The sequence below is a fragment of the Olea europaea genome, unplaced genomic scaffold, assembly GCF_002742605.1.
Source record: "Olea europaea var. sylvestris unplaced genomic scaffold, O_europaea_v1 scaffold1119, whole genome shotgun sequence".
NCBI lineage: Eukaryota > Viridiplantae > Streptophyta > Magnoliopsida > Lamiales > Oleaceae > Olea > Olea europaea.
Window position 1 is genome coordinate 360,318 of NW_019228562.1, and position 25,726 is coordinate 386,043.

At 34.5% G+C, this 25,726-nt stretch overlaps 1 pseudogene; it reads right to left on the reverse strand.

The window, feature by feature from the left end:
• Positions 1–234: 234 nt before the first annotated feature.
• LOC111373367 lies at positions 235–1,379 on the reverse strand (annotated as a pseudogene).
• Positions 1,380–25,726: the final 24,347 nt, after the last annotated feature.

Here is a 25,726-nt window from a genome sequence, read left to right on the forward strand (position 1 = left end):
CTAGAAAGGCCGACTTTCTGGTTCTCTTTCTGAGTCGTCTTTTTTGTGATTTTTCTGATTTCTTTAGTGATTCAGAGTTTATTCTGTGGGAATCTTAGTGATTCTTGTGAAAGGGATAAGGGTTGCTATTATAAGGGGGGGTTTTCCTACTGGTCCGTCAAAGCAACTGCGTTCGGTTTCCTGTGTAGGGTTTAGGTATAATTTGGGTCTCCTAGTTGGTACAGAAGGGTACAATGGTTACTGAGCCCATGAGTCGATGAAATCTTTGTGTCAATAGATTTTTCGAGTCTGTAATTTTACAGTGATATTCTTTGAAGTATACTCTGTGTATTCTTCGAGTTCTTGGAATAATACCTTCCTTTTATCCCCAAACGGAATTGCCAGCCATGGCATTGTTGAAAAGAATTCATCAAAGGATGCTTGGTCTCTGTTACTGTATATGAATATCACTTCAAATTTGTCATCCTTTGCTTTGATTTCGTGGTATGCCACTATAAGCTTAGGTAGAAAAGCACGGCATGGAGGGCACCAATGCGCGGAAAAGTACCGAAATATTTTTTTCTCAACAAGCTCAGAAACCCGAACCTAAAAAGAGAGAAATCGTCAGATTAGTTACCAAAATCATCCAACACTACAAAGTGAATTGAGTATTAAGGTAGCCAATAATAGCATTTTTACCTTCCCAATTACAAAGTCAGAATCTTCTGATACCAAAACTGATTCAAGAGTTTGTGAATCCCTCTTTATCTTCTCCAGTTCTTCAATCTCATCAAATTTCTCAGGCGTAAAAGGATAGGCTTTTCTTCCATGATCTTCAATGACTTCAGCAACATTAGGATGAACAATCTTTCCATCTAGCCCAATGACAACAACGATTGGCAGAGAAGAGAGCTCAAAGTAACGGACTAACTTTGCGCAAGTTTTGTCCAAAACGGGCAATGAAAGCCACGGAATGCCTTCAAACTCTTGCTTAAATGACGACTCCTTATCATCGAGGGGGATCATCACAGTCTCAAAATTCTCTCCCTCTTTTCTCAACTCTCGATAAACTTCACCAATTTTCGGGGTCAAGTGATTGTTTGAATGCAACCATGGAGAAATACAGGAGCATAATCTTACCGTCAAGTTCAACTATCGGTACCTAGTAAAGATAATGGATGAGAAACATCATTATTGTATTACTAATCACATATTTTCAAAAGAAGGTCACCTTTTCTCCATTCGATCTAATCACATAATCCCATGATGAGGACACCAATAAAGATTTAAGGAACTGATTCCTCTTAGCTTCTTCTTCTTACTCTTGGAGTTCCTGAATTCGTTCTGGGGTAAAGGGAAATCCTTTGGCTGTCACAATACACACAAGAGGTAATTTTCATTCATACATTCAATAGGTGGGTTACAGAGTTTATATAGGAAAAAAAACTCCTAATTTTGGATAATCACAAATCTGTAGCTAATTAATTGATTCTACACATAATTGCCTAATTATATTCCCTTAAAATGATACAATTATATATGATTTATGTTTCCAGAAAAAGATTTCTAACAACTCACGCCAACACTCCCCCTCAAGTTGATGCATACAGGTCTCTGATGCCCAACTTGTCAAGTGAGTTGTGAAAGTCCTTGCTTGAAACTGCCTTTGTGAGTATGTCTGCTAGTTGATCCTCGGACTTTACAAAAGGGAAACGAATTGTCTTTGCTACCAAGTTTTCCTTGATGAAGTGTCGATCTATTTCCACGTGTTTTGTTCTATCATGTTGAACCGGGTCATGAGATATTGTAATGGCAGCTTTGTTGTCACAGTATAGATCCATCTCAGTAATAGGAGCAAAGCCAAGTTCAGTGAGCAGTTTTTTGATCCGGAGGAGTTCACAAAGTCCTTTTGCCATTCCACGAAAATTCGCTTCAGCACTCGATAATGATACCACTTTTTGCTTCTTACTTCTCCATGTAACGAGATTACCGCCTACAAACATGAAGTAGCCTGAGGTAGACCTCCTATCTGAAATGTTCCCCGCCCAATCTGCATCTGTATAGCCATCAACTTTCAAGTGATCATTCTTTGAAAACATCAGTCCCCTCCCTGGTGAGGACTTTAGATATCGAAGTATTCGAGTCACAGCATCCATGTGGTCTTTGCTAGGGCTATGCATAAACTGGCTAACTACACTTACGGCATAGGCAATATCTGGACGAGTATGAGACAAGTATATAAGTTTGCCAACTAATTTTTGATATCTCCCTTTATCCGTTGGCACTTGATCTGAACACTCACTCAGCTTAAGGTTTTGAGTGATAAGGAGTATCCGCTGGTTTACATTCCAACATCCCCACCTCAGCCAGCAAGTCTATCACATATTTTCTTTAGGATAGGAATATGCCTTGTCTTGATCTAACCACTTCAATTCCCAGGAAATACTTGAGGCCTCCCAAGTTCTTTATCTCGAACTCAGATGCCAACTGTTTCTGAATTCTGGATATCTCTTCTTATCATCCCCTGTGATAATCATGTCATCCACATACACTATCAATGCAGTTACTTTGCCTCCATTATGCTTAAGAAAGAGTGTATGGTCTGAGTCACTCTGTTTGAACCCATATTTCTTCATTGCCACACTAAATCGTCCGAACCATGCTCGAGGTGACTGCTTCAAGCCATATAATGCTCGTTGCAATTTACACACGACATTTTGTGAAGACCCTGTATAGCTCGGAGAGAGGTCCATATAGACTTCTTCTTCAAGGTCGCCATGAAGAAATGCATTCTTCACATCAAGCTGATGTAATGGCCAGTCAAGATTAGTAGGGAGGGACAATAGTATTCTAACAGTGTTTAGTTTAGCAACTAGTGAAAATGTCTCTTGGTAGTCTATCCCATATGTCTGTGTATACCCCTTCACGACTAGCCTTGCTTTGTACCGCTCAATGGATCCATCTGCCTTGTGTTTGATGGAAAATACCCATCTGCATCCTACTGTCTTCTTTCCTTCAGGTAATGGAACTAGTATCCACGTGTTATTCTTTACTAGTGCCTCCATCTCATCTTTTGTTGCCTGAGTCCATTTGGAATCTGATAAGGCATCCTGAATTCCTGTTGGAACATGATTAGAAAAGAGAACATGTACAAAAGCTCTCAGTGGATCAGATAACTTCGTGGTGGATACATAGTTGGCAACTGGATATCTTGATCTTCGTTTTTCAATGTATGGAGAGTATCTGCTTGGCGGTTTGCCTCGATTATGCCTGAAAGGTAAATTATAGCCACCAGGAGTATCTAAATTGCTTATATGTGAAGGAGTGCTTACCTGAGAGATATACTCAAGAGATTGGCCTGCGGATACTGAAGAGAAAGAGGGCTCTGGTTCGGTGGAGTTTGGTTCAGCTTCTACAGTTGATTCCGGATCTTGAGTCATATCATTCCTTAAGTCAATATCTATCGGAGCTATCTCTATCTCAGTATTATTTGACCACTCAAACTTCGACCAATTCAACTCTTCATCCCTTGTCTCCCCCTGAAGAGGAGAATTGGATGTTGGAGAAAAAAATGTGTCAGACTCCGAGAAGGTAACATCCATAGTTACATAGGTCCATTTGGAGGATGGATCATAGCACCGATAGCCCTTTTGATGTGTAACATATCCCACAAAAAGACATCGGAGAGCACATGGGTCAAGTTTTGTCCGTTGATTCTTGTGAAGATGTACATAGGCCACACAACCAAATACTCGAGGAGAGAGCATTAGAGTTGGTAGTAGAGCAACATGGGATGATAGGACCTGGAGTGGAGTCTTAAAATTTAAGACTTTAGAGGGCATCCGATTGAATAAGTATACAGCTGTGGACACTGTATCAGGCCAGTAACAGTTTGGAACATAGGTTCCGTGAAGGAGAGCTCTTGCAGTTTCAAGAATATGTTGATTTTTCCATTCAGCAATGCCGTTTTGTTGAGGGGTTTGAGGGCAAGACGTCTCATGAATGAGACCGTGTTGTTCAAAGTAAGTGCGAAACCGTTGGTTGATAAATTCACCACCATTATCGGAACGAAGAACTCTTAGTTTGGCAGAGAACTGAGTTTGAATCATGGCATGGAATGACTGAAATACTTTGAACACTTCATCTTTATTTTTTAGTAGATAGAGCCAGGTCATGCAACAGTCATCAATAAATGTAACAAACCAACGAACCCCAAACCTTGTAGCAATAGGTGAAGGGCCCCACACATCAGAATGTACTAGGGAAAAAGGAATACTACTTTTATTCATGCTTGATTGATAAGAAGTGCGTTGACTTTTCGCTAAAATGCAGGTATTACATTTAAAATCAGAAACTTCCTTATTCGAAAAAAGGCTAGGTAATAAATGCTTTAAATAACCGAATGATGGATGCCCAAGACGACGATGCCACATCCAAATCTGTCTTTCCTTCACATTACTCTGAACATGATGAGTGCGACCGACACTGAAATCCTCCATGTAGTATAACCCCTCTCTCTTAGTACCACGCCCAAGTATCTCCTTGGTGAGAATATCCTGAAGAAGACAAAAGGTTGGATAAATAAGTACCACGCAATTTAATTCAGCCGTCACTTGGCTTACAGATAATAATTTATGTGAGAGTGATGGAACAAGTAAAGTGTGGGATAAATGTAGAGAGGGAGACAGAGATATAGACCCAGCCCCGGTGACTGGGGAAATAATTCCATTTGCATTCGCAACCCTCTTGCGTCGAGGTGAGGTCCTTTGAATAAAATCTCTTTCATCATAAGTCATATGGTCAGTTGCCCCGGAGTCAAGTAACCATAAATTATTATTCTTGTCACTGGAGGATGTAACACAAGCTGAACCAAAATTACGTGGTTCTCATGAGGGGTCCATATCCTGAAAATAATCATTTTCAGGAATCAAAGATAGTTGAGAGTCAGATGTTGCCACGGCCGCCTTGCCTATTCGCTTATTGGTGCCCGTCCCATTTTTGTTCTTTTTTTCCTGCAACTCATGCCACCAATCGGGGTATCCATTAAGTTTAAAGCAGTTTTCTCGTGTGTGCTTGTTGTTTCCACAGTATGAACACTTAATTTCCTCATCCAAACCCTTTAACTTATTTGGCCCACTTTTATTTGGGCCTCCACCACTTTTATTTGGGTCTCCCTTTAAAGAATTTATTCTAGCAACAGCAAATGATCCCATTTTCACGCCTTTGGTTGCCAAGATCGCTCCAGGAAGACCATTGTCGGAGTCTGTAGAAACCATGACTGCTTGTCGCAGTGCCTCACGACGGACGTATGCATACGCCTGCTCAACGGTAGGAAACGGGTCCATCTGCAAAACTCCACTACGGATGCTATCGAGACGTTCATCGAGCCCATCAAGGAAGGTGTAAACTCTGTCTTCCTGGGTCAAATTATTGAAGTGGCGGATGTCAGCGACACACTTCATTGGATTTGGGCGACGAAAGTCAATTTCGCGCCACAACCCCTGCAGTTCAATGTAATATTTCTCCACAGATCAATCTGCTTGTCTTAGGCGACTCATCCTTCGTCAAAGATCATAGACTTGGGATTTATCATTCCCATCAAAGTATGTAGTGGCAATAGCATCCCAAACTTCCTTAGCAGTATGGAAACGAATGAAATTGCCAATCAGAACAGGGTCCAACGAATTGATAATCCATCCCTTGACAATGGCATTCTCAGTTCGCCATTTTCGGAAGGATGGATCAGTTGGTAGGGGTGGAGGTGTATCTCCATTAATGTAACCCAGTTTATCTTTCCCGGAAATATACATTTCCATAACCTGGGACTATAGGCCATAGTTTGTATCATTCAGTTTGATACCAATCTGGGGTGAATTTTCAGTGAGTGGGGCTGATATGTGTGTCTTGGTTAAGGCTTCAGAAATTTTGGTGGAAATATCTGTAAGTATAGCATCAGAATTAGGTGAAGATTGGCTGAGATCGGTGATGAAGTTGGGGTCTTCCATGTGTTTGTGAAAATGCTCACAAGAACCGGGCTACAGGTAACTTGGAGAAGAGGAACCAGGACCGTGTGTCCTGCTCTGATACCATGTCACAATACATACAAGAGGTAGTTTTCATTCATACATTCAATAGGTGGGTTACAGAGTTTATATAGGCAAAAAAAACTCCTAATTTTGAATAATCACAAATCTGTAGCTAATTAATTGATTCTACACATAATTGTCTAATTATATTCCCTTAAAATGATACAATTATATATGATTTATGTTTCCAGAAAAAAGATTTCTAACAACTCACGTCAACATTGGCCTCGTAGTATCGGATGATTATAACACCCTCTTTGGTCAATTCCTTCCCATTCTCATCTGGGGTCACAAGATGGGGGATTCCACTCACATCGAATAATTTATCGAGTCCATCACGTGTTTCGAAATCAGAAAATGGAATGGCAAGCCAAGGCATTTTTAAGAAATACTTATCGAATGACTCATTATCTTGATCAGCAAAGACAAATACGACTTCAAATTTGCTATCAGAAAATAGCTTGTTATATACCTTAACCAATTTCAAGGTGAATGATTGACACGGGCCGCACCACGACGCAGAGAAATATAATCCAACTTTCTTTCCCTTCAAACTCTCGACCTTTACCTGGGAAATCCACAAATATTAAAATTTAAATTTGCCTTCTAGTAAAACAATATTTTTTTTGGTTAGCAACATATTTTTCAAGTATATCAGATAATTAAGACTTAGAATTTCATCTTAAAAGATGACATTGCTAATAGGAGTAGTACAAACCTTTATAAATTAATCTTTATTTTTATATTTGTTTGATGTAGGATTAGATTCTTTAACGTGCCAAATTAATCGAATCAAATTCAATTTAACGGCTCTGATAGCATGACAAGCTTTGGAAAAGAGTAGCCAAACCCTTACAAATTGCTCTATATTTTAATCTTTATTCAAGGTGGGATTATATACTTTTAACATGTATAGTTGCTCACAATCAAGCCAATACTTTCTAGATTACAAAATATGCCCAAATAATCTAATCAACAGTAATCCATATCCAAATCATTCGATATAAATTTGATTTTTTGTCAATTAGGTAAAAACCCAAAAGAAAAATGAAAAGCCAAAATCCCACATAATAATCTTTACTGATCAGTGAAGATTAATTGCCAGATTAGCTCATAACCCTCTAATTACAAATTGTGTATACTTGTAACAATTTGTGAACTTCCACAAAAAAATAAAAAACATATATATTTAGCATTAAAAAAGCACAATAAAAAAATATAAAATAAATAAGAACGCATGGTCACCATTGTTGTGAATAAGGAAATCTCTGTTGGAAGAATACAAAAGGGACTGAAGATCGTGAGTGGGCACCTCTTTCATTTGATCCTCCTTTTTTCCTCTCTTATAAACTGATTGATAAATGAAATCTTGATTGTATTAAAATGCTAAAGAGGGATATATAATTTGATTGACATAGTGGATCCTTAATTTACTTCGAGAATAAGTTTCATGTAAGTCAAGTAGGAGGGCCCTACTCGATGCTTTATGCTTTTCGTCCTCGAAAATCTTTACATTTGTGACACAATCTGACATGAAAGATTTATATTGAGAAGATTGGGAGTGAATAAAGTCACTTAATCAGGCTAAAAAATAAGGAAAAGAGACAGATTGATTTGTCAAAAAATGATCAGGTGTTTTTATTTTAATTTTTCAAATGCTTTATGCTTTCCGTCCTCGAAAATCTTTACATTTGTGACACAATTTGACGCGAAAGATTTATATTGAGAAAATTGGAAATGAATAAAATCGCTTAATCAAGATAAAAAATAGGGTAAAGAGACGGATTGATTTGTCAAAAAATGATCATGTGTTTTTATTTTAATTTTTCAAACTGTCCAATAATGCGTCAATACATATCTCATCTGAATTTGAGCTTTGATTTGAGTTTGGGTTTGTAGCATGATTGAATTGAGAATATGATGGTAGCTCAATATGATGCTATTGTAGAAGAATAATGTACGTACACCAAACTTGTGACAATATTGCCTCTGTTTGACAGTGACTTCCCAATTTTTTTCAACAATGCATTTGAAAACCACATGCCGACTTTAAATTTTGGTACAAGACTTGCACCCATTGACATTTGCTTTTCCACTCCTGTCCTCAATTACAAAATTTTTGTCCACAGTTTAATGCATTTGCAAATATGTCCAATTTCACATATCTCAATTCAAAAATGTCTACTTTTGATAATCTTTAAAAAAATGGCCAAATTTGATATCAGATTCTTTATTTTACCCTGAATGAAAGAATGAATAATTATCAACTTTTATGTTGCAAGTTGACACTGATCTCGAGAGATCTTTCATAAGAAGTCACAATAATTGTTGCTATTACCTATGCTTGTTCACTTGCCTGCATTTTTCTTTAGATATAAACAAATTATTTTAGGAAAATTGAAGAATGTGAAATAGCAAGCATTAATAGCCAAAAAGAAATCTATGATTTCTACTCCAAAAGAAGAAATAATTTTTTCATGTCGATAAATTTAATGTCATCGAAATTTGAAGTTGACTATGCTCTCCTCATTTCTGGGTAGAAGGTATTTTCCTTTGATATTTGATGCTTATTGAGAAGTGATGTGAAATAGTTGTTATATATTTGATTTCAATGTGGTAGATTGTCCAAACAAATAGTAGATATTTGTTATAACCTTCTTACATTACTTAGTTAGATAATAATCTAAGGTACTCCTATAGTTAAAATGTCATTAATGATATCATAAATTTAAATTCTTTGCGAAAATGATGGTTGAAGATAAAGAAAATGATAAATGCATATTGTGAAGTGGAATCTACCATGTCACTCTTGACATTTTACAGACGTCGAGATTGGTACTTGAAATGTTGTTCTTGACAATTACAAACGTTAAGAATGAACTTTTAACGCCATTCTTGATATTTGATAATGTCGAGAGTAACATTACAAATACCATGATGAAATTATGGAACATTTTTTGTATATTGCTTGCGGATAATTAGCATATTCGTTTGAGATATTCGTTATTAGCTGATACTATTTTTTATGGCATGCAGATGTGGATGATGTTATAAGATTCGTTGTCTCCTACAGTGATACATTCGTCAACATTGACGATGAGTGGAAGTGGTTAGGCAACCGAACAACATCAATTGTTGTTCGACGTGATATTGAATATGAAGAGCTTGTACATAAATTATTTGAGAGTCTCAACATTAACAGTCCACAGTTTCGGATTCTACTGAAATTTAAAGTTCCAAACATGAATGTACCCCAGCTGATGTAGCCGACGATAAGCCTTTGCAATGGTTAATTTCTGTTCACACAAAAGCAACTTTGTGTGTAATTACAGATGAATATGATGGTGGAGAACAAGAACTGCATGTCAGAGATGACCCTTTCTCTCCAATAGAAGATGCACACCACGAAGTTAGTGTATGCGAACTACAAGAGCCAGAAATGATTCATAACATGTGTAGGTTTAGGTGAAGGAAATTTGTATACTGAAAATACAATTCAGTCGATCGATCAAGAGGAAATTCACGAGAATAAGATATTCTTTACCAAGAAACAGCTGCACACAAGGCTTGAACTAAATGCTTTGACAGAGAAGTTTCTCTTATTGTGTGCTGTGTCGTCACCATGTGCCATTAGCTACTGCGAGCCTCTAAGATAAAATACAGACTTCTTTAGAATTCAAAAGTATATACCTGAGCACACATGTTCTTGGAACGTTCGATGGAATGTGCAAATTCATGCAACGAATGCACTGATTGGGCGTCACAATACCCAACGATTGACCGATGAAAACCAACCATACTTTTTCGTGGGCATTGTTGGGGATATATAACGTGAGTTCGATGTACGAATTAGCTACATTAAATCGTGACGGGATAAAGAGAAGGGACTTCGAATTCTTCATGGTTCACCTGAAGAGAGTTATTAGAAATTGCCTTCATACTGTCATATGTTAACTGAGAGAAACTCAGGAACCAGCACACACATTGAGCTCGACTCCAATAACAGGTTCTTGTACTTTTTCTTAGCATTCGGGCTGAGCATACGTGGTTTTCAAGAGTACATGAGGCTAATAATTTGTGTTGATGGGAGTCATTTGAAGGGTCGGTAGAAAGGAACACTACTAGTAGCTGTAGCGCAAGATACCAACACGCAAATATATCCTATTACTTGGGGTGTTGTCGATGGGAAACAAATGCATCATGGTATTGGTTTTTCACGAAGTTGAAAGATATTGTCGATGATTCAAATCAGCTAGTGCTTGTATCCGACAGGATGAACAGCATTAAGCAAGCTTTCGCACCATGGTCCCTGTATATGGCATATCGAGAAAAATTTCATTGCTAGATATAGCAGTCGCAATGTCATATTCCTTTTCAAAAATGCAGCACTCGCATACTGTGTATTTGAATTCGAGCAAATGATGAGACAGATTCTGACCATTCGGCCATCAATCGCATCTTATTTGGAATGTGCTAGTCCATCCACCTGGTCACAGGCAAATTTAGTTGATAATCGGTACAACGTCATGACTAATAACATTGAAGAGTCATTGAATTCGGTTCTCAGGTGACAATAAAGTTTCCCTATAACCTCGTTTGTCCAACACATTACGAAATTGATGCAACAATGGTTCTTCGAGCGGAAAAACACATCTACCAATTATCATACTGTCATGACATAAAAAATGGAGGGGAATTGAAACAATCTTTTGACGCCAATGCAACTTTGGAAGTACGAAATTTGGATGAACTCGTTTTTGAGGTTGGTACAGGTGCAGAACTGTATACTATCGACCTTGCAGATAAGATATGTTCACGCCGAGAGTTTCAAATACAACAAATTTCATGTACACATACGTCCCGTGCTACGTGCTCAAAAGGTATATCTCTGTACGACTTATGCTCCCTTTACTACATTACGGAGTGTTAGCAAGCTTTGTACACCGAACTTCTTTACCCCGTTAGAATGAAGTCAGATTGGGTTGTTCCCGATACTATTAGTTCCATCAACATTTTGCCTCCAAATATACATATAGTACCAGGTCGACCTCCTACCCAACGTAGAAGGTCAAGAACTGAACGGTCTACCAGCATCTGAAAATGCAGCCAATGTGATAGCTTTGGACACAACATGCAAACATGTAGGAACCCAACACGGAGAAATAACACATGCACTTGAATTACCAGTGTATTTTGTGTATGAAATCATTTGCTAACATAGATTATCCATGTATTCAATAAATTTTTGTATATTTCATGCTTTCTATCATTTTCTTTCCAAATGTAATTGGATGAGTTCGATTTTGTGTATGAATTGATTCGCTAATATGTATTATTTATGTGTTCAATAGATTTATGAGCATTACATGGTTTCTATCTTTTCCTTTCCAAATGTCATTAGTAGGGTTCGATTTTACTACCACGTCATTTCATGAAGACAAAAGTCAATAATTGCTTCAGTATTGCAATTTTCTTCATTATTATATATACAATCTGGTAATGGATACAAAGGAAGCCATGCATGACTCGTTTTCCTAAGTCATTGGTCATACTAAATAGTCGTCACAACAAAAGCAGAAAACCACTATGTACATGTTCGAGGTCACTGCACATACAAATTGGTCGTCCCCACAAAAATTATCTGTTATCCTTATACCTATACATATGTCATTGGATATGCTTAGACATTTCAGATATATGATCTAACCTTCTATATGTCCTTCACAACCGACAAAGAGGACATAACATTATCATCGTCATTTCGTCGTCCGAGCTTATCACAATCACGTCATCATTGCTGGCTGGAATCGTCCGAAATTATCGTCCACCAAGGCTTGGTCTGCTTCCAGTGGGACCTCCATTGGTACGTTCTCACGATCGATGTTATGATCACCATCTCTAACTTCAAGTGGCTCAATTTCGTCGATTAGATTTGCTACGGTAGTTTGTTGCTTGTGGAATATATGAAACAACGATATTGATTTCTTCTTTATCTTTCGAGTCGATGATGATGGGGTTGCCCACTGAAGAGCCAGGTAAGGATACGTTCATAACAACATCAATATGTGGAGTCCGTTCAATTGATGAAGACATATTCACCAAAAGAACTTGTTCACGTTAGTATTTTGCTGAAAGAATCATACTCTCATATTGAAGTCAATTCCATTATATTATAGTGGACACTGAGGTGTGTATTACTACATTATAAGTCCTCACACCAACTCCACCTTCTTGTATTTACATTTGATTGAAATGATGTGTCCTCATAATATTTTCTGCTTGTCCTATTGGTCAATCTTAGCCTCCATTTGGCTCAGTTTCATTCCATTGTTAATACTTCGAATAGTATTTATTCAGGAATGTGTAGTCCAAAATGTAGGAAAATGTTGAATGGCAAAGGAAAATTGGTGCAGTTCCTGACATTTCACGTCGTTTCAACACTTTCGAAAGTTGTTATCGACATTCCTAATTTGATCAGATCAACACTTGAACTTACATTAGATATTGCGTTAACATTTTTACCGAAACAGGAAACAGGACATTTCTCGACACTTCATACATTTCTTAACATTTGATGTGTAGTTCTCGATATTACATGCCTGCATATCTTAACACTTGAATTACATTTGTCTAGAATGACAATATGAGTACGAGAAAAACATAAATATAGCAACGAATAACTGTTCATGGGCACCGATAATGAAATATAATCAATGGTGACATAATCAAAGAGAACATGCCACTATGACTTTTTCACTATCGGGGATGGAGCAAGTATTCGTTATGATAAAGATCTACCGCAATCTTCCGTCTGTATATTGTCATCCTGTCTGTCGAAATTGATTCTGTTGGATGCCTTAGAACGAAGCATTCTATATATTTGAGTAGAAATATTACAGAGTTTGGCCTGTAGAAGAAATGGTTTTAAGTTAGTCTAAATTAGTGTGTATGAGAAATTAACTACAGCAGTAAATAACAAGCTGTTGAAATGCTTCGTACATGGTAGATAAAGTATAATCTCCTGCTTCATTTGTTCAATTCTATGTTTCTTTATATCTTATTTGGTGAAAAAGAGTGAAGACAACAATAATGTTTGAACCATAATGTTGTTTCTACGTGTACCTTGACTGCATCTGGTGTATGAACATTATTGCTACAGTCGTATATCTGGAATTTCCACTCAAGAATATTGACAAGAAAAAGATAACATTCATTGCCTGGATATGAGCTTTGAATTAATAAATACTTGTACCCTATTCATGAACAACCAACTATAGGCAATCTACCATTGATGTAATCTTGCAAGCGAGTTCCATCTGGTTCACCTCTCTTGTTTCCCATTCGAAAGTCCAATTGCCACCTCATTTGATGAGAACACTCTTTTTCAAATTGAAAGTTCAAAATTGCATATTGTTTATTAACGAGAGTACAACCTTCATTCATACATCGCCTCAATAACTTCAATTCCAGCTCAATATGACCTTCACTAACCACAATATATGTAAAATATATTTGATATATTAACTATGAAATCAAATTGATTGTTATTGCTAACCTTTACTCAGCACAATATTCAGATCTTTTGTCGGATCATTAAAGTTTTCAGCATGTCTCTTCCATAAACATTTCCACTGCCATTGTCCTAATATGCACTGTATAAAATAATTTAAATTAATGTCGAATAAATTAAAAGATAATTTTAGTCATTGGGCTAATAATGTTTAGTATTCGTACTAGTAAGGTAAAATTAAATTTGTTACCTAGATTGATTTGTCAATATCCAATCTCTATTTTTTGTGTTTGTCCATGAGGTAGTTTTTTAATGGACTACTTGTAGATGACGAAGCCTGTGTGTATTTTCCCTTCTTTTCCTTCTCTCTTTCCAACTTTTCAAAACTTTCGATCTGTTGAGACGTTGACGTCTCCTGTGGTTGATTAGTAGGACTTGGACTTGTATGGGGAGGAATATCTTGCTGCATAGAACCTATAATGACTTCTATATTGGATTTCCAATTAGATAATCTGTTTAGCATATTTTCATTTTTTTCATCAATGTAAGATCGCACAGAACTTAAACTGGTATCAACATAAGACTGCATGCCCTGGTAATGATCTTCTTGCCATTTTTGTTGCCTTGGGAATAATTCTTCTTGCCTTTGGAGAATTGCTTGATAATTGGCTTCTTGTTTTTTCCGATTACTCGGCAATATGAGTGTTAAACAAACTTTATAGTGAATTATCCACGTAAGAATGCATACCAGATGACATGTAATCTTGCAGCAATTTGTTATATTGTTCAAATAGCTGTTTTTGGTTCTCAAGGATGGCATGGTAATGAGCTCTTGATTCTTCAACAATTTCTGCCTTCAAGTTTCCATCTCATAGATCACATGATAGACCGAACACATCTGATATCATATTTTACATGTATATACCCAGCATTTCTTCCATTCGATCTTCAGTTACATATTTGGAGGCACCAGAAGTAGAACTAGGCCCAACTCCAGCTGAAATTCTCGATGTACCACGAATGGTCTTTTTTGCACAAGGATGTTATCCGTTATTTGTTGTGCTACATCATCTAATTTTTCATTGACAATGGCATCTAATATACTATGCTTATTGTCAACTGGCAGTGAAAGAGTTGTGTACGACGGTGTCTGTAATTCTTCTTCTATAGGCTGCAGCATTGCAATGACTTTGATCTGTAACCATAATAAACTATTAGAATCAATTTGTTGAATTTAACTTAATAATTAAATACAAATGTGATTCTACATTGAAAAGAAAAAAATCATACTTCTTGAGTATTCAAAAGTTCCTTAACATTCGTTTACTTCAATATTTTATTAGGTCTCCACTTGTACATTCGTAGACTCTGCGCTGTTTTGTATCTACGACGTCCAAATTTTTGTCCAATCTGTGAAAATTCTTTATATATCCAATACTGCAACATAATTAAAGATAAATTTAGATGTATATAATTTATTTCTTATACAAAAAAATATACATAATACGTCAATAAAAAAAATAGGAACAAAATACCTGAAATGCAAGTGGATAGCCTTATACTTCATACTTATTCTGTTTGTTGATTCTGTTACATTCTTAGTATTCTTTCCAATTGTGACTCTTTCAGTGAATTTAACAAAACAAAATATACTTTACAACCCCATGGATACACAAGAAACTCATCAAGATGCTCAACCATGTCAAGAGTTCTATAATCAATTTGTCTTGCAGTCAGTTTCAACACACTCCACCAATATAACTAATCTCAACTTAAAATTATCTTTTTCGTCTTCACACATGTGGAAAACTTCAAAAAGCATTCTATTGCTAATTCTTTTTGAACTATTGAAGTATTGATTTCTAAGATGATGGTTATTATAATCAATATCCATGGATGGTTCATGACAAGGTAGTCCAGTAATGAGGCAAAATTCTTGTATGCCAACCTTACAACATGGTCATCTATCTGTATCCAAAGTTCATTACTTTTGCCACAATGTACAAGCCTCGTTATAAATTCGTGTACCAACTTATTACTAAATTGTTCTTCTTCTTTGCTGTAAATAACTCGATAAAAATTACTACACATTAAAGAACATTGTTGATTTACATCTATGAATTCTAGAAATTCTTTAAGGTATTCACAATTTGGATACTGAATGATGGTAGCAAAAAACCATTGGTCTGAAGAGAGTATGTATTCTAAAGACATCTACATAAATTATTCAAGAATTAATATTTTCAAGCAAAACTAATATTTTTCTTTTACACATCTTGTATACCAAACAGACTAAAAGTATGTGTAAAATTATTCAAGAATTAATATTTTCAGGCAAATCTAATATCTTTTTTACACATCTAGTATACCAAAATATACTAACATTAAGTGTAAAATTACTCAATAATTAATATTTTCAAGCAAATCTTTTTTTTTTTTTAACACATATACTAAACCATACTAAAATTAATAGTAGGGGTGGGTAAATAAAAATAATTAAAAAATAATAACAAACTCATTTCCGTGACACGGAGACATGTCTTTTCCGACTAAATTGAATTTCTGTGTCACGAATGTCTTTTCTGATGAAATTCTTATTTTTTCGACTAAATTAGTACAGATCTTGAACACAAATTTTGAATTGCTTACATTTTCCTACTGAATGTGTAAAAATCTTTCCAGTTAAATGTGTTTAAGAGTGAATGTAAAAATAAGACTTTAGTTAAACATGTGGAAAGCGAGTGAATGTGAGAATGAACTCTAGCTAAATGTGTGGATGGAGAGTGAATGTGTGGATAGGGAGTGAATGTGAGCATGAGACTCTAGCTAAAAGTGTGGAAGTGAGTGCATGTGAGAAGCCTTAACTAAATGTGTGTAAAGGAGTGAATGTCAGAATGAATTTTGTTGTATTGTGATAATTGAATTTTTTTTTTTTTTTACAGATTATGTACATACATCAGTGTTTTTTTACACATCAATATTATTGCTTCTTGTGTTGTGATAATTGAATCTTTTTTACACATTATGTATATATATATGTCGTTTTTTTACACATCAATATATTCACATCAATATAATGTCAGAATGAATTTTGTTGTATTGTGATAATTGAATTTTTTTTTATACAGATTATGTATATATATCAGTGTTTTTTTACACATCAATATTGCCGCTTGTTGTGTTGTGATAATTGAATCTTTTTTACATATTATGTATATATATACGTCATTTTTTTACACATCAATATATTCACTTGTTGTGTTGTGATGATGTTCGACTTTTTGACACATTACCAATTTCTTTAATTTATTGAAGTTAATCGAGTTAATTAAATTTTCCTTATTTATGTATAGAGGTGTAATTGCATTACCAGAACTCAAACCAACTCCCACATTTTGATTGTGTTTATCTCGATATTCCATGTATTTCTTGACATTTCATCGTGTTCTTCACATTTGAAATGTCATTATCGATGTTTGTAAACTAAATAACTCCACAATTGACCGTTCATATATCTATTCTCAAGATTTCATTCCGTGTCTTAGAGATCTATAAATTTCAGACATTTCTCGACATTAAAAAAAATACAATAAAAACAAAACGAATTAAACAAAAGAAAGTTAAAAGATTAAATAAAGAATATATAAATATTATTTAATTAAAATTGAAAAAATAAGTTTTTATCTAAAGAGAAAATAATTAAAAAGAATTTCAAATTGAAAAAAATTATAATATAAAAAATAAATTAAAAAAATAAAAAATGGAGGAAAGAAAATCTTCGTGTTATAATCTCTCCGTATTATGGAGAGGTTTCTCTCCATCACTTGGTCCCTGTTTATTTATTTATTTTTGTTTATATCAAAAATAAATTTTTGTCGATTTATAATTTTTTTTTTCTTTTCTCTTTATGCTAAAATTTACTTTTTTCAATTTTAATTAAATATTATTTATATGCTCTTTATTTCATTTTCCTAGCTTTCTTTTGTTTAATTTATTATTTTTTTGGAAAATTATTGTAAAATCTCTTTTTCCTTCATATTGTAAATAATTTTTTGTTTGATTTAAAATTCTTTTTAATTCTTTTCGTTTTATGATATAAATAATATTTTTTAGTTCAAACTTTATCAATTCACCTATATGAACCTCTATTTACCTTGTACAATAACTTCTACTGATATTTTTATCTATAAAATTTTATATTTATCGACAAAAAAGGGTTTGAGAAATTTTTTTAATTTATTAAAGCTAATCGAGTTAATCAAATTTTCCTTGCATCTCCAAAAGGGTTTGAGTAGGATAAGGAATGAAAGATTTTTTCTTCTGTTGTTATATGTAAGGGCTTTAAAATATGTAATTTATATTTTATTTTAATTCTTTAATTTAATTTCACATACATAATCATACACATGTTCACAAATGTTCACATATTATTGAAGCTAATTAAATTAATGAGTAGCGAATTTTTATGCTCTACAAAAATACGTGTGGCGTTGACATTTATATTGAAACAAGATATTTCTTGACATTTCATTCATTTCTTGACCTTTAACGTGTAGTTCTCGACATTAAATGCCTGCCAATTTCGGCACTTGATATTAGATTTGTATAGAACGACATTTCATTAGAATCTTGACATTTGAAATGTAGTTCTTGATATTAAATGCCTGCATTTCTTGACAATTGATATTTCATTTGTCTAGAATAACAGTTCGACTATGAGAAGAACAAAATATAGCAATGAACAAGGTACATGGCAACTATTTGTGAAATCAAATCAACGATCACCTAATCTTAAGAATGCATGCTAATAAAACATTTTCATTCTCTACCAGCATATGAATCTCCATCAAGAATATTTACAAACCATGGACAACCATGTGCAAAACGGTTACTATTTTAAATAGCAACCGAAGTCTTTACAACCAAATGCAATCTATAATGTTTTCAGACTGGAAAAATAGATGTTCTTCGCAACGCCAAATAGTCTGAATATTTACTAGTGTATAATGCAAGTCCACTATAGGAAATAATAAATTTATAAATTATTTTCAGTATATAACCTTTCGAACATGCCACTAATATAAAAACCACAATTATGCACCTACAAAATGTCGGACAGCTAGTCCGTACCATGAACAAAAATACGGGAATTGCAGTGTACACATACTACATATCCTTCTTACCTCTCTTGCAACTAGATCGTGTGAATGGTGTCTTAGTGTCTACACTAAGCACCCTCAGTCTCAACGATCGAGGTCTACGTAGGGGATCAGCAATTTTCAACGGTTCAGCATGGATGACATCATCAATCGGCAGAGCATCGATGGAGATAGCAATTGTAGGTACAATGTTTGCAGCCTCTGTTACACTATCTGGAGCAACATCAACCGACCTTTCGAATCCAACCCCATTCGTCGACATTCTGAACATATCATTGGTCTGGCAGTAAACGTTTCGGTTGCATCTTTTGGATGCTGTGTGTCCACTTCCGTATGTGATGACAAATTGTGATCGCAACCATCATGATGGGGCACATCTCCACCGCAATAGTCCTGAAATCTACCATACTCGTCGATGGTATTGTGTCTCCCAATGTCAATAGCCACTTCATCAAGCCTACGTCGGATCATATTGACCTCATCAATCACATGTTGCCTTAAACTGTGACATAGGCCCCCATATCATTTTCTAAACTAACGAATCTCGCATTCATTTCCTCCCTCAACTCGCCCAACTTGCCCTTAAAGGCCTCTCTTTGTTCATTCAAGAGAGATCTGATATCATCTAAAGACACAGGCCTCACGAGTGCCTGGTGGAACGAGGTTGAAGACGAACTGTGTTGCCATGATCTTTATCTTCACCTTCAGTTGAATGTAAATCTCGAAGACGAACTCCATCTATGTTGCCTCTCCAAGACTTTTGCCCTTAATTGTTGTTCACATTGTGCATAACTTCACCTTCTGGTGGTCAATCATGTATTTTTATTGACTGAGCAAGAAGCTGTTCAGGGCTTGGTTTGCTTTGTCTGGTGAAGCAACCAAACCATCAATGTATGGCTGCAATTTTCAGCAGTAGTAGCGCGCAGCATCGTCCACATATGCACGTACAAGAGAAAACAAAATCGTCAAAATGAAATATTAGCCATTCTGAAATTGTAACGGGAATTTTGTATGCAAGATGCTCACATGTGTCTTCTCGAAAAAGTCTGAATATGTTCTAGACTAAGGTTGTCTTGTGACAGTCCAACGCATCATCCTCGAAATATCGTCACCCGTCTTTGTCACGAATTGAGCTCCCAACTTCGGGATAGTCTCATATGCCCACAACTTCATGACAAACAGAACAAAAGTTACTATATACAGAGGGACATAACATGGGATGGGAAAAAATGAAATGAAAATACAGAACATGTGTACCTGAACAGCAAGAGGGAAACCATACAACTTGTAAGACATTCGATTACAATCGTGGACCTTTGCTATGTCTTCCTTTCTCCCCCATCCACGGAGAAGTGATTTGACAAGAAATTTGAAATATACTATCCCCCATAGGTAGGCATTGAAGAATTCTAAGTCATCCATAATGGAGAGAGTTTTCGAATGCATCCCTATATTTCGGTCTCTGCAATTGAAGACCCCTTCAATAATCAGTTCCAACCCAAGTTTGTAACGATCATTACATTGGGCACAATTCAGGAAAATGTTCTCCAGGTCAATACACGTTACCCGGCCTTTACGGGTAAACAGTTTGTCCCATAGCCAGGTTTTTCCTAGGATGTTGTTCGACTTCTCACCTTTCAGTACTTCACCACACTTTAACTCGGTGATTAATACAAACTCCGGCAGTACGAATCTTGTAAACCTTTGGTTCACCTTGAACCAAACCTCGAAACGTTTGTTAGAAAATACCGATCTATTCACCATTTCGTGAATTAATTGTCCAGATAGTTTCAGCTCTAACAACTTGGCAACATGTCCTATACAACTTTCCTCGAACATATGCTTTTGTTGTACATTGAGTTTGTCGAGAACAACTATTATGTATTTTATGTTGTTGACTTGTGAAATCTGCTCTAGGACGCGCTTTTCCTCCTGTACTTTGTATCGATGTGAGGAAGTCATTTATAAATCACAAAAAACACATAAAAAGTATTAGGAGAACGTACGAACAAAAAAAATCTAAGAAAAGACAACATGAAAAAATAAAAAACAAGTAACCATTGAAGAGGCTTACTATCTAATCGAATAGGTACACATAAAGCATAGAATACAAGGTACTCATAAAGCATAGTATACAAATTTAACGGAATACAAAACATTGAAATTAGAACTACCTTCAAAATGATGACTATGATCTATGAATACATTAGCATCTAATGCGTGATCACAAAGTTCAATTTCAAATTTAGTTTTCTTTTAAAGATAGTATGGAAATTATTTGTAGACGTGTGCTCTATTCATGTGTATGTGTGTAACACAAGAAAGTAAATAGTAATGTTTCCAACTCATTTATTTTCCATGCATTAAACCTTCTACTTTAATGTAAGGATAAGATGACAATTCTCATGTATTCAAAATTATCTTCTCATCGTGCACAAATTGATCTACAAATTAATAGTGCAACTGTATCATAAAACTATGAATGTTCTTGCACAAAATAATGTTATTCACTTTTAATTTGATATGATGGTTTAAACCCTAACTAAAAAGGAATCTTATGCGGAGAAATTAATTCGTCTATTAGATAATCTATGCATGTCTATATGAGGCTAGGTTAATGGCTTTGAATCGGAGTCAACAATTCTGGCTAGGTTAAAGTGATGGATAAACATGTACATGCTGAAAGAAAAAAAAGAAGGCAACTCATATTATATACTTTACACACATATTTGGAGGTAGCCAAAAATATATTACATATACGTCCCTACAGAAAAAGAGGGGCAGCCAATATTACACATTTTTACACACGTTGGAGGCTAGAAAAAGGAGGATTTCATGTATACATAAAAGAGTCCCCTTGAAAGTAAAACATTGGCCGGTTACCGTTAGTTTATGTAGATATACACGCAAAAACTGAGCAAAAGAAAAAGAAAACGAAGGATGTTGCTATCGGTAGCTATTTGAGGAGAAACACAGAGCCAATATACACGCCTAGAATTACCGGTTGCCTTTATTATCTATACATATACATGGAAAACCGAAGCAGCTAGAGGAGAGATATTTACATGCACGGGAGGAATTTATGGGGTTACATATAAGCACAGGAAATTAAGTTTATACATCGATTTTTGAGCTAATTAATTAACATATACACACATATAAAACATAATAACGAGAAGCCTACTAAACCCTAACTAATTTCTGCAACTTTCAAAAATAAAATGCAACATTGTAAAATCAAATCAGAAAAGATACACATTAAAATTACAACAGTAAACAATAAAATAAAATAAAAAGAAAATAGATATATCTATGTAATGTTACCTTATTGAAGGTAACTAAGGAAGACGAAAGAATCTTTATCAGCTTACAATTAGGAGAGCGATTTGGGGATGAATGCAGAGATTAAAGGTGCGACGGTTATTCGCTTCCAATTAAAAGTGTGGCAGTTCTTCACTTCCAATTAAATTAGAAAATTTTAACCTTGTACTTCTAGGTTTCTAAACTGAGAGTGAGGATTTCACATTTGGATGCAAATTGAATGAAGAATAGTAATAGGGTCTTATGTTTTCATACGGGTTTGATTCATAAATGGACCCGAGCCATTTTTCATTTCAAACGACCCGACAAACGTATTTAATATGATTGAAATTTGTACTTTTGGAATAAGTAATATAGGTTATGTGTCCCCATTTTATTGGCTAACACAATTCTTAATGATGGGACAACATTTGAATACTAATTTGGAATTAGAAATTGTAAGCAGTGGTATTCTCGTCTAAATAATTGGAAAATGAACATTGCGAAAATTTTGGACATTTTTGCAAATGACAGTCATTTGCAAAAATGAACATTTTAAGTAATTTACTCTAAATATTTTAGGGTAGTTTTGGAATCATAGAATGTTACATTGAAGAAAAGGACAATTGTACGACTTGCACATTCATACTTTACAATAAATTAAAACTGCAAAATGCTGTCAAGTTTATCGGAACATGGGGTATGACATCAAATTTTTGACGTCATACGCATACAAAGGCCATGTTTGATTTCCTTTATCCCACGTTTCATGATTTTTTAATGGGAAAAATTATGTTGTGAACCGTGTTTTTTTGAAAAATCTATAGTTAAAATTAGGAAAAATTTTGGATAAAGGTCGCCAAACATAGGCAAAATTTCCTAATAAAATTATTTGAATTATGTTGAGAAACTTCACACTTTTCATACAAAAATAATAAATGTCAATGAAATAATTGAAAATTTTAAAGAAAAGACGTGTTAATATCTCTTTTTAAAACGTACGTTTGAACCACCTTTAATTATTTTTTATGTTCGTTTGAACTATTCGATATGTCCATGATGTCGTTCTCGAAACAAGTTTCAAAATGACTTAGACAATTTATGGATTTTGCTAGCGTACAATCGTCGAAGAATTTTTAAAATTAGCATGTTGTTGAAACACTAATTTGAAACTGCCTACTTTGACGTTTCGTAACATTTGCTACATCATTAAAGATGTAGATGTAGAAAACTAGATTGCGAGTATTTCGAAATAGTATTAAAAGTGCAATTTTCGACTTTATTTGACATTCCGTAATGATCAAAAAAATTTAGACGAAACATAGAAAATTTAATGCTGATCAAAGACTAGGAGCAATTTGCTGTCAGATTTTCACAAGAAGTTTTTTTATTTCAATTTTTCCTTTTTCAATTTAAACAAAATCCACGTCTGCACTTTCATTTTGTTATGTTCAACCCTTCTATAAACGGTAATGTACAAGTAGCAAAATCCTTATTTCAAAGACTTGAGTTGATTGAGTACAAAATAGTAGTTACATCTGGAAAGTGATTATTTTATTCTATTATGTAATTAGCAAAAAACATTCATATCGTTTACACTTATTACAAAATAGTTCCTGTTGTTTCAAACTTGGCATTTACACCCTCATTCAAACATTTATATGTTGTTTGATGGATATAAGTGATTTTAATTTGCTTAATTTGAGAGTTATATTCCAAAAAAAATAAAATAATAATAAATTAAAAATTAAAAATCAATTCAACCCTCTCTTGAATATTATTCTTGGGATATCAATAACACTAGTAGAACCCTAAAATTAAGAACATGTTTGGTGGGAGATTAAAATCAGATTTTTAGTAGATTTTGATAAAAAAAAATTAATTAATGAAATGTGTGAATTAAAAATTGTGCGGAGTTCCAAAAAAAAAAAATATTAAAATGTTAATGACTTTATTTTCCCTACCAGTTGAGGATTAATGATGAAAAACCCCACGATTAGTTTTTGAAGAACCTGCCACTTGTGGGTAAGGTGACAACAATACTGTGTCCCCGTTTGGCCCCATTATTTGGTATATTATTTCATAATCATTTGACAATGTCGCCCCTTCCCAGTCTCCACTAGGATGTTTCTTTGGTAAGAGCAAAGAATAAAGATGCAGGTCTAGCAAAGCATGTCTCGAGTGAAGCAATCGGGTTTCACTTGCACAAGAGAAAGAAGGAAGGTGACGAAGAACAAGAAGGGGGGGGAGAAAAAAAGAAGGAAGGAGACAGAAAGGAAGTACAAGTTAATGAATAAAGGATTTTTGGTCCTGGGTATTTCACCGATTACATAAAAAAATTCAAGAAAGATTGCCAAGAAAATTTGGTACTACCTTCCAAGTTTGGTGATGGAAAAGTTGATAGAAGTTCACCATGGAGATAGGTTTTTAATTGGGCTTGTCGAGCACCAAAAACTGACGGAAGTTACAACTGGGTCCGTAGCCTACTCATGGCCCACTTCCATTGAAGCCCAAACCAATTTTTATTAATTTCAAGAAATGTCAAAAATAGCACTTCTGTTGAAGCCCGAAAGTAATTTTTATTACTTTTTCTCTAATCTATTATTTTTCCTAAACTCGTGATCAGAACCAAATAAAAAACGATGCAATTACACACTTGCAAAAACAAATCGTTTAAGTAATGGGTGCTTTTTTTTTTTCCTTGTAATTTATTGTAACCCATTGTTTCACACTAAATACCGTTATTCACAATTGGTAAAGACCACATCATCTTAGGTGATCATGAGCCCTTTAACTCATTTCTCAGTATATTGAAATTCATCACAAATTCATTGAACAATGAATTGAGAAATCCACTATAAATCTCGTGTCGATTTCTACCAATAATAAATAACATTACTGTTTTCATGCTATGACTTCTTTTCGGAGCTTTGCTTTAGATAATTAAAAAATTATCATTACTTTTTTGAAATTTTTAGGGGTATAGTTGCAATCTGGTCTTTATTTTTCTTTTCTTTATTTTTGTTTATTTAAAGAGGAAAGATCATTTGTCATTTTACAGCTTTTAATTGAGAAAATTGATGAAAATAATGATTTTTGTAATGGTGTGAAAATTAGGGTGAAAATGTAAAAAAAAAATGAAAGTTATGGATGTTTTGCACAATAATATTGAAAGATATGGACGTTTTGTGCTAATTACCCTTTTAATAATTTATTTGGACTTATTCACACTTTTTTAAAAAGTTTGGGATTATGAGCACTTTGTTATTTCATTTTTTTCTCTTTTTTATTTATTTAAATAGGAGGGTACATTTATCATTTTACATGAGAAATTCGAAGAAAATGATGATTTCAACAATGAAAGGTGAAGTTAGGGGTGAAAATGCCAAAAAAAATAAAAGGTATGGACATTTTGTACTAATTATCCTAGCTGTTGCCTGTTGCATCAAATTTTAATTGCACTAAAAGTTATCAATATTAAACTAATGCGTTCTTGTATTTCCTTATTTCTATTGCAGTCTTATAATCTATATTTCATTAATTATCACATTTAGTTTTTCATGATGATTTATGTCTAGATATTCTGTCAGCATGATTTGAAACGAGAGATAAATAATTAGTTACACTTTTTGTAAAGAATTTAGGGGAAAATGTCCTTGTTTGACAACAATTATTTCAGTCTTTTTTTTTTC